Source organism: Atta cephalotes, assembly GCF_000143395.1.
Source record: "Atta cephalotes unplaced genomic scaffold scaffold00022, whole genome shotgun sequence".
Taxonomy (NCBI): Eukaryota; Metazoa; Arthropoda; class Insecta; order Hymenoptera; family Formicidae; genus Atta; species Atta cephalotes.
This window is the reverse complement of record NW_012130086.1, coordinates 3,263,024-3,271,796: the sequence shown is the minus strand read 5'-3', so window position 1 is coordinate 3,271,796 and position 8,773 is coordinate 3,263,024. Positions and strand designations below refer to the sequence as shown.

Below are 8,773 nucleotides of genomic sequence, written 5' to 3'. Positions count from 1 at the left end.
TACTACTACTACTATATATATATATATATATACTACTACTACTACTACTACTAACTACTTACTACACACACACACACTACACACACACACACACACACACACACACACACACACACACACACACACACACACACACACACACACACACACACACACACACACACACACACACACACACACACACACACACACACACACACACACACACACACACACACACACACACACACACACACACACACACACACACACACTGTCTACATTAATATTTAATGTAATACAATACATAGATTCACGTTTACAATCTGTACATTTATTTAGTACAAATTTTCAATTGGAATTAAAGGATATATAATTTATAATGTGCAATTTTATATTTTCTTTTAGAATAATACATTTTGTCTACATCGATTTATCTTATTACCGTTTATACAACTGAATATAGGTAGTGTAAAATTTTTTTAATATAGATTGTGTCATAATTTTTATTAAGATAATCAGACCTTACTATGATCTACTAAAGCAAGTTTTTTCTAATTTTTTATTGAGACTAAAATTTGAGAATTATTTGTGAACATTAAAAAAAAACATGAAACATTTTTAAATATTTAAATGTATAATAAAAATTTGAAAGATAATTGTGTAGGATTATTACATATGTATCATATTGTATCAAATATTAATAATATTTTTTCTTTTTTATTTCTTTTATTTAATTTTTTTTTATGTTATTTATTAATGGAATTTATATCATAAATATTTATATTTATAAATGTTGAAATGAATGATATTAATTAAAAAAAATTTATTGCATTAATATAGTAATAAATTCTACGTGTAAAATATCTTATTTATATATAAAATATATATAAAATATTTAAACTTGCGCTGTTTGTATTCGAACTTGTTAGTAGAAGAAGGGGGATCTCATTTGCCTACGAACAATTGCCCAGCCTTGTTTGCACACGTTTATTTTACATAGACAACTGTATTGCACATAACGCATTATTCATAATTCTAATGCACATAGCGCACACATTGCTTATATAATTATGTTATGTACTGCACATTGCACAAACGATTATGTGGTACATACACGTGTCGCGCACATGACTATTTGGCATATACATTGCAAACAAAGGTGTGTGATATCATATGAATTTTGAAGTTTAATCATGAAGCAAAGTTCTACAATGTACTGTCATGGACAGAAAGATAGCGACATTTTTTTTCGATGACTTTTCGAAAACTTTCAGAGTGTGATTTATCATCTATCGATGTGTGTGACGAGCAATTATGACAGCTGTCAAAGTCATATAAAATCAAAGTGAAATCAAAAGAAATGTAGCTTGTGAGCTGTGAAAAAATACCAATTGGATAGCGGGAAAATTAGCGTAAGTTTAAAAGAGTAAACCAATTAAATAAATTTATTTTGTAAATTTATTTACATCTTTTATATAAATTTAACATTAAAAATAATTACAGATTAGATTTAGATTTAGAATTAGGTTTTATCTAATTGATTTATTTTTTTCAACTTGTGCTAATCTTGTGATATCCAATTGGTATTTTTTTGCAGCGCACAAAATATGTTTCTTTTGATTTCACCATGTATAATTCGATTCAATATGACTTTGACAGCTGAGTTCCTATACTGTAATTATTTTACACGCCTATCGACAATTGTCGGTATCGTTGTGCAGCTTTTTCATATAAAATATGTACGCAACGACACCGACAACTGTTGGTAGACGTGTAAAGACAGTTACAGAATATCGTCTTTGTCATAACCGCTCGTCACGCATCGATATATGACGAATCACACTCTAAAAATTTTTTCATATTCCAAAAGTCATCGAAAAAAAAATGTCGCTATCTTTCTGTCCATGAGTGTACATGTATATATTTAATATGAAAACAGTATCACCATTTTAATTCAAATAACTTTTAATTTTTCTTCTATAACAGAAAAATATCTATTCGTACTTTATGTTAAGAGATCAATCTATTTTTTTCTAGACGTATCATCTTTTTTTCATTAATTATATTTTTATCACGATAATAATATATTAATAAATATTTTGTCATCGTGTAGAATTTAAGACTGTAAAATAAGATACGGAGGCCTTTATTAACTGCAATTATAAACATATTTTTTTATTGTAACAGTATGTAAATAGATACTAAATATCTCACAAATCATTACCGTGGCAAAACTCTCTATGGATGCATCAAATATCCCACCGAGATTTAATGAAAATTTCTTGGTTCTTCTTTGCAGTAGAAATAGTATCATTCTTTGTATATGTAATGGGGTTTTATACCATTGAATGTTGTACCTACAGATTTGAATATAGAAATAGTAAATTGCTTATACTTCAGATTGGATTTCTTAATTACTAACTAATTTTGACATATTCTGATTTAAATGCCGTAAATTAATTTCTATATCTGTTGTTGTAACAAATGCAAAAGCAACAATCGCAGATATTCCTATACATAAATATTTTTCTTACGTTGTAACAAATACGTGATTATTGTGATTAATTATCTTCTGTCCGAAATAGTGGCTTATAAACATGTATAAGATACTTGTGAACGCAAGTAAAAATGGTAATAAAAATTCGATGACATTGTTTTTATTATTTTCAGATGATGCTATCTGGAAAAGTTAAGAAACAAATTTTACATAGTAAATATCTATCTTTTATATATGTATCTATATTATAACTATCAAGCTGTAACTGACAAGTTTTACTAATTCCTACAATTAAGATTTGTTTACACCTCGATTGCTTCTATGTACTTTTGCGCACAAGTAAAAATTTCAGGAACGAAGTTACATTTGCCTACACGTTATTATATTATTGCATACATGTATTGTGTAATATTGGATTTTCTGGAAAGTTCGTGCCGATTTTGAAGGAAAATTGAAACGCAGAAGATTTAAATTTTAATATACATTTATTAAATTATATATAGGTTAGTTGGCACGAACTTTCCAGAAAATCCAATATTATTACCTATATGGATTATTACCTACACAGGCTCAATTGCGAGCAAGCACTTTTATGCACAAATAAAGAAGAGACGAAATTGCCTGTATGTATGAATGCTGCAGATCAGTTGCCTATATGAGCATTTTTACGCACAAATTGTATACAATATATATATATATATATTGTATATATATATATACAATTATTTACAATATATTTACAAAATTAAGATTAAATTACGTAAAAAAATAATTTGCATTCTTAAAACAGAGAATTTATGTTTTAAAGCAAAGAATTTGTTTTAAAACAGGGAATTTGTGTTTTAAAGAAAATTTATATTTTAAAACAAAATTTGTGTTTTTAAAACAGAAAATATATGTAAGTAAACGAGCTACAAATAATAATACATGTAGGCAAATGTGATTTCGTTTCTTAAATTTTTACTTGTACACAAAAAAGCATGTAGAATGTAGGCAAACGATACTGTAGACAATTAATTTGTAATATTCTTTATTATGTTTGGCAAATAACATTCTACAAATTTGCATTAATGATGTGTACCTATAATGTTATATATTTTATTACGGAATATATTTGGTTATATTTTACGTTATTTTTCTTCTAATGACATTTACAAATATGTATTTAATTTTATACTCATCATTTACATATTATTTAGTGGCTTTTGTTTAGGTTTTATATGTGGCATTAATTTGTTATTTTTATTATTAATAACATAACGATGCAACTTTCGTATATTATTATATGAAACCGTAAACTTACTTGAAACATATTAAAACTAAAACAAACTACTACACATCCCGTGATAAAAGACATCATTATTTCGAATGTAGTCATGAAATGCTTCGACAATCTTAAAAAGATTGAAAAGATATTACATATTAGTAAATACATCGTATGACGTGAACAATAGATACATACTTCATAGCATAACGATGAATGTCTACAACATAAATTATACCTTCCATCATCAAAATTTTATTTTTTATCATAATATTTTGTGGAATATCAATATTTAATGCATGCTTAATACGATAGCTGTAAATGTTTTTTTAATATCAATTTATTGAGTAATATAATTTTTTTGCAAAAATACTTTCACACTAACTAACACTTCTTTTAATTTAATGTATAAAGATTTTAATAAAATTTTTGTTTAGTGGAACTCTGTACCGATTACTTTAACCTTAATATATGTTAAAGATATTCTGCTAATTAACAGTCAAAAAGTTTTAGCCTTCGCTCATTCTTCATTGAAATGTTATGTATATTAACAAAATTTCACAAAGAGAATGATCATTCTTACAAAGAAATATCTTACACTATTATATAATATAGCATAATGCATAAGAGAATTGACCAATCAGAATTTTTTATTTTTTTGTTCTGGAAACGCAAAAGTCTGCTGCGACCTTTATTGATAACCATTACAGAATTCAAAAGTATAATGACAATCAATGTGCATTGAAAAATGTACTATAAAAAAATGCTGATTGCGCGCAAATTATTCGTAGAATATGATATTGTCGCCACTTTCATTTTCGTCGCTACTTTCATTTTCGTTACCATTTTCATTTGCGCTTTTGTATTCAGTTTTGCAACCATTTTATGAATTGTCTGATCAGATAGGATCATTCTTCTACATCTAAAAGTAAATATAATCCAATCTTGAAGTAAACTTCTAACAGTTGCAAAATAAATGTTTTGTTGAACGCTGCCATTGTTTTTTTTATATTCAGTCTCTTTCTTCAAAATTATGATCTCAGGATTTTATTCGCAGAATCGTAACGATGAAAATAAAAGTGATGATAAAATTCTACAGCAACTTGAGCGCAGTCATCATTTTTATAATTTTACAGCAAATTCACTACTTCAATATATCATGTTTATTAAATCAGCAAGGCTAATGTGAATAATGTGACATTTACACTAATTCGAATTTATACTAAGTAAAATTCGAATAATGGAGTTAGACATTATATTATCAACTTTTTTATTAATAACTTTTTGATAAACAACTTCATAATGAAAACCTTTTGAATGATGGTGTTCGAAATTTTGATAACACATTAAAGTGATTGGTTCGAAATATCCTAAACAAGAGTTTTACTTAAATTTTATGTAACAGTTGAAATTATTATGCTCGTAGATCCATTCATACCTAGCAATTTTAAATATTCCACAAATATGCTCAATATAAGTAATGAGCATTGTACCTATTCCCAACGTTATAATCTGTCCAATACATAACACTGTGTACATATATAACAGAATCCAATAGAAATACTTTTCTTGATCAACAAGATACTCTGTCATAAATGATAAATGATGTAATTGAGATGTGTTCATTGCATTAACATCAGCTATAAACGACCAAATTTGAGCTATTATAAGACTGAACGTTCCACAAATCCCTAATACTAAAAAGAAGTAAAAATAATTTAAATATTTAGTGTTTAAAGTTGTTTTATGTATACAGTACACATGTATTACGAAATAATTCTTATCTTGGATTTTACAGCAAAAGTGATAATTGTGTTATTTAACGTATATACGTTGAATTATAAAACATTTTTTAATAGAATAAGATTTTAAAATTGCTAACTATTTTAAATTTTATTTAATTTATTAAACACCATCTATTGGCCATTCCTCGCAGATGCATAAACATTCTCTAAATTTCCCGGAGTGAAATCTCCAATGAATTTAGAGAATGACAAATGCTTCAGATTTATAATAAATCATATGTAAATGGATAAAAGGCTAAATGTTCAAAAAAATGGTGTTCCACTAAAAACCGGCTTTTTCTCAATTATAAAGCTAATTACAAAACAATACAATTAAAGTGTATACAATGTTTTAAGAGGGGGCTTGTTACTTTTGTGAGAAAAAATTCTATTTCAAATTTAATGAACAAAACTCTTTTAGCGACTATACACTTCAATGTTTTATAAATATAAAGATCCATCTAGTGATCTTACGCAAACGATATCCATCTTATTCTCTCCTTCTTCTCTGCTAAGTGCACGACTTTCATAGAACTTATACACTGAAAGAAAAGATTAGTGGATGCAGCAATTAATTTTTAACTGTTGCTGTCAATTAAAAATGCTATATCATATTTAACCATCTAACTTGCTGCAGCAATCAATCTTTTTCTTTCTTCTTCAGTGTAGTAATGGAAGGGGACTAAAGGAATAACCTATCCAATGAGTGGAAAATGTGAGCAAGTTCTGAGAGAGAGGAGATGTATCCCTGTCCTGCTCAGTAACTTTTCTTCTTTTCGCACCTTTTTGTGCCAAAAGAAAATAGAAGAGGATCGAAAGATATGTCTGTCCTTTAGATCTTGCTCATAGCTCGACCGTATTTCTTTTCCATTATTGTAAGTTCTAAGTTCTGATCACTTTCCACGCGAATACCACCCCTTTCTCTGCCAGTGGCGTGATTTTTCACTTAGATAGATCTCGATTTGCATGGAAAGTCGAATGCTCCTTAATAGAAGCAGAAATCAAGTATATTTTTAATTTTTGCAAATGTTTTACTGCGATCTTATGACTAATATAGATAATGTAAAAGACAAAGAAACTTTACATTTCAGTAAAAAACAAAATTGTCTTATTTGTTTGAAATAGAATTTTTCCCACAGAAACCACAAACCTCCTCTTAAAACATGGTATACATGTCTTTTTACACGTCTTTTTACAACTAGTTTTGTTAATTATTGAAAAAAAAACACGATATTTGAGAAAGCACCACTTCTGAATATTTACCAACTAAAAATATTATTACAAAATTAATATTATATATATATAATATAATCTTACCTATAAGCGTAACCGTGTAACGTTTAGCAGTGCAACTATATTTGTATACAATTGCAATTTCGTTTTTATCCTTTAACTCATTGAGTATATATCGAAGCTCCATGAATATATTCTTCACCTATTATGTTATTAATTTTCTATACTGTGTTTGTATATATCAAAAACATGTTTGTTGCAATAACAATTTTTTGATGACAAGTTAATTCTAATTAATGGATACTCGGTAAGTTATGAACTCACAATTTCAATATTAAGATGGAATGCATTATATTTTATCAAGCACAATATGAAGAAAGATACGGAAGACAGCACCTTTATTACAAGGTCTATAGTACATTTTAATATTATTAATGGTGTCAACTGCAAAAATTAGTTTTCACAATTTCACATATAAATATGATTTTTAAAAAATGCGATATATTATTTCTTAAAAACGGCATGTATTAATGGTTACAAATCAATGCTTACACATACAATTGTTAATCTCTATATAGTGTATTTTGTGGTTTCTCGTTTGATACAAAAATTATGTTGCGCGCATGATAGATATAAATTAAAATGAAAGATTGTCAATAATTTATATTATATAATAATTTTATATTGTTTCTTACTTGAAATATAATACCTGCTGACAAAATAGCACAAAAGAAAATAAATTGAAGTTGAGTAAATTTGGATTGTTGATAAGGCCATAAACCGATAGCAAGCAATAGAATTTTATTAAGATTATTATGAATTTCTGGATATATCATTTTCTCTTCGAGCGATAAAGCATTACTATGAAGACTAAAAACATCATTGATAGTATGTTAATCCCATTTTTTTACTATTGAATATTTCACATTTTCATGTGTATCTTTGGTGTATATAAATTTCATAATTTATTATAATTAGTTATGTAGAGGTTTGCTGTGTAAGATCTAACGGCGCTGAATTTAACTTTCTGAGGAAATTACGAATTTATCTTATTGATTTGATATTACTGGTAATTCGACGGATGTTAGTTTCTCATGAAAGTAAGTTTGCCACGCAGGCGCATTTTCTCTCTCTCAGCGCCAGGACTTCATTCTAGTTTACGCACTCGTCCGATACACTTCGAAAGAATATAATTTTTCCTTTAGTTTTTTTTCAATATCCTAATTTATCTGATGAAGTTCATAATTTAAAATCTTAGTATTAATACATAACGTTATTACATTTTAAGACTGCGTTGGACAAAATTAATATTTTCAGTAAGCAAGTGTCGAATACTGATTTGTAAGTTTGTTGTCTATAATTAAATTATTCACTGTTACTTTTATAGCTTAATTTTTTAGTTTTCTATTAGTAATGAAATTTTTGAACTTATGTACAAAATTATTTATATTGATATAAATATAATTATTTAAGTGTAATAATTTTTATACGTCTATAATAATAATAAATTCAGCATATAAAAGATTTTATTTATCGATAATATAAAGTATATGAACATTCGCTACACTTTAACAATTTTACTTATATTAATTTCTGTATTTTATAGACACTTGAGTTACTTGAATTACATATCTTGATTTTTTTTCTTAGCAGAAAAATATCTGTGTACATTAAAAGAAATTACTGAGTTATAAAGAATTAAATTCAAATCATTTAAGGAGCAATTATTTTGCATATTTGCAGGAAAAATATTTTTTTATTTTAAAATATTCTACTTTTATAAAAAAAATCTGTACAGCACATTTATTTGTACAGAAAAAATTATTTCTTTAAATGAAATTAGCTTTAACAATATGATACTTTAGCTTTAAACAATATGATACAAATTGGCCAATAAGAATAAACCTAATTAAATAAGAGAATGTCTATATTCGATAAAAGTAAACTTATATATATATATATATATATATATATATATATATATATATACTATATATATAGTTAGTAGTAAGT

The 8,773-nt window shown here is 26.7% G+C and overlaps 1 protein-coding gene across 1 annotated transcript in view; it reads right to left on the bottom strand.

The window, feature by feature from the left end:
* The window catches only part of LOC105619727, a 20,260-nt gene that overhangs the window by 10,362 nt on the left and 1,125 nt on the right, over nt 1–8,773 (bottom strand). The window lies entirely within an intron of this gene.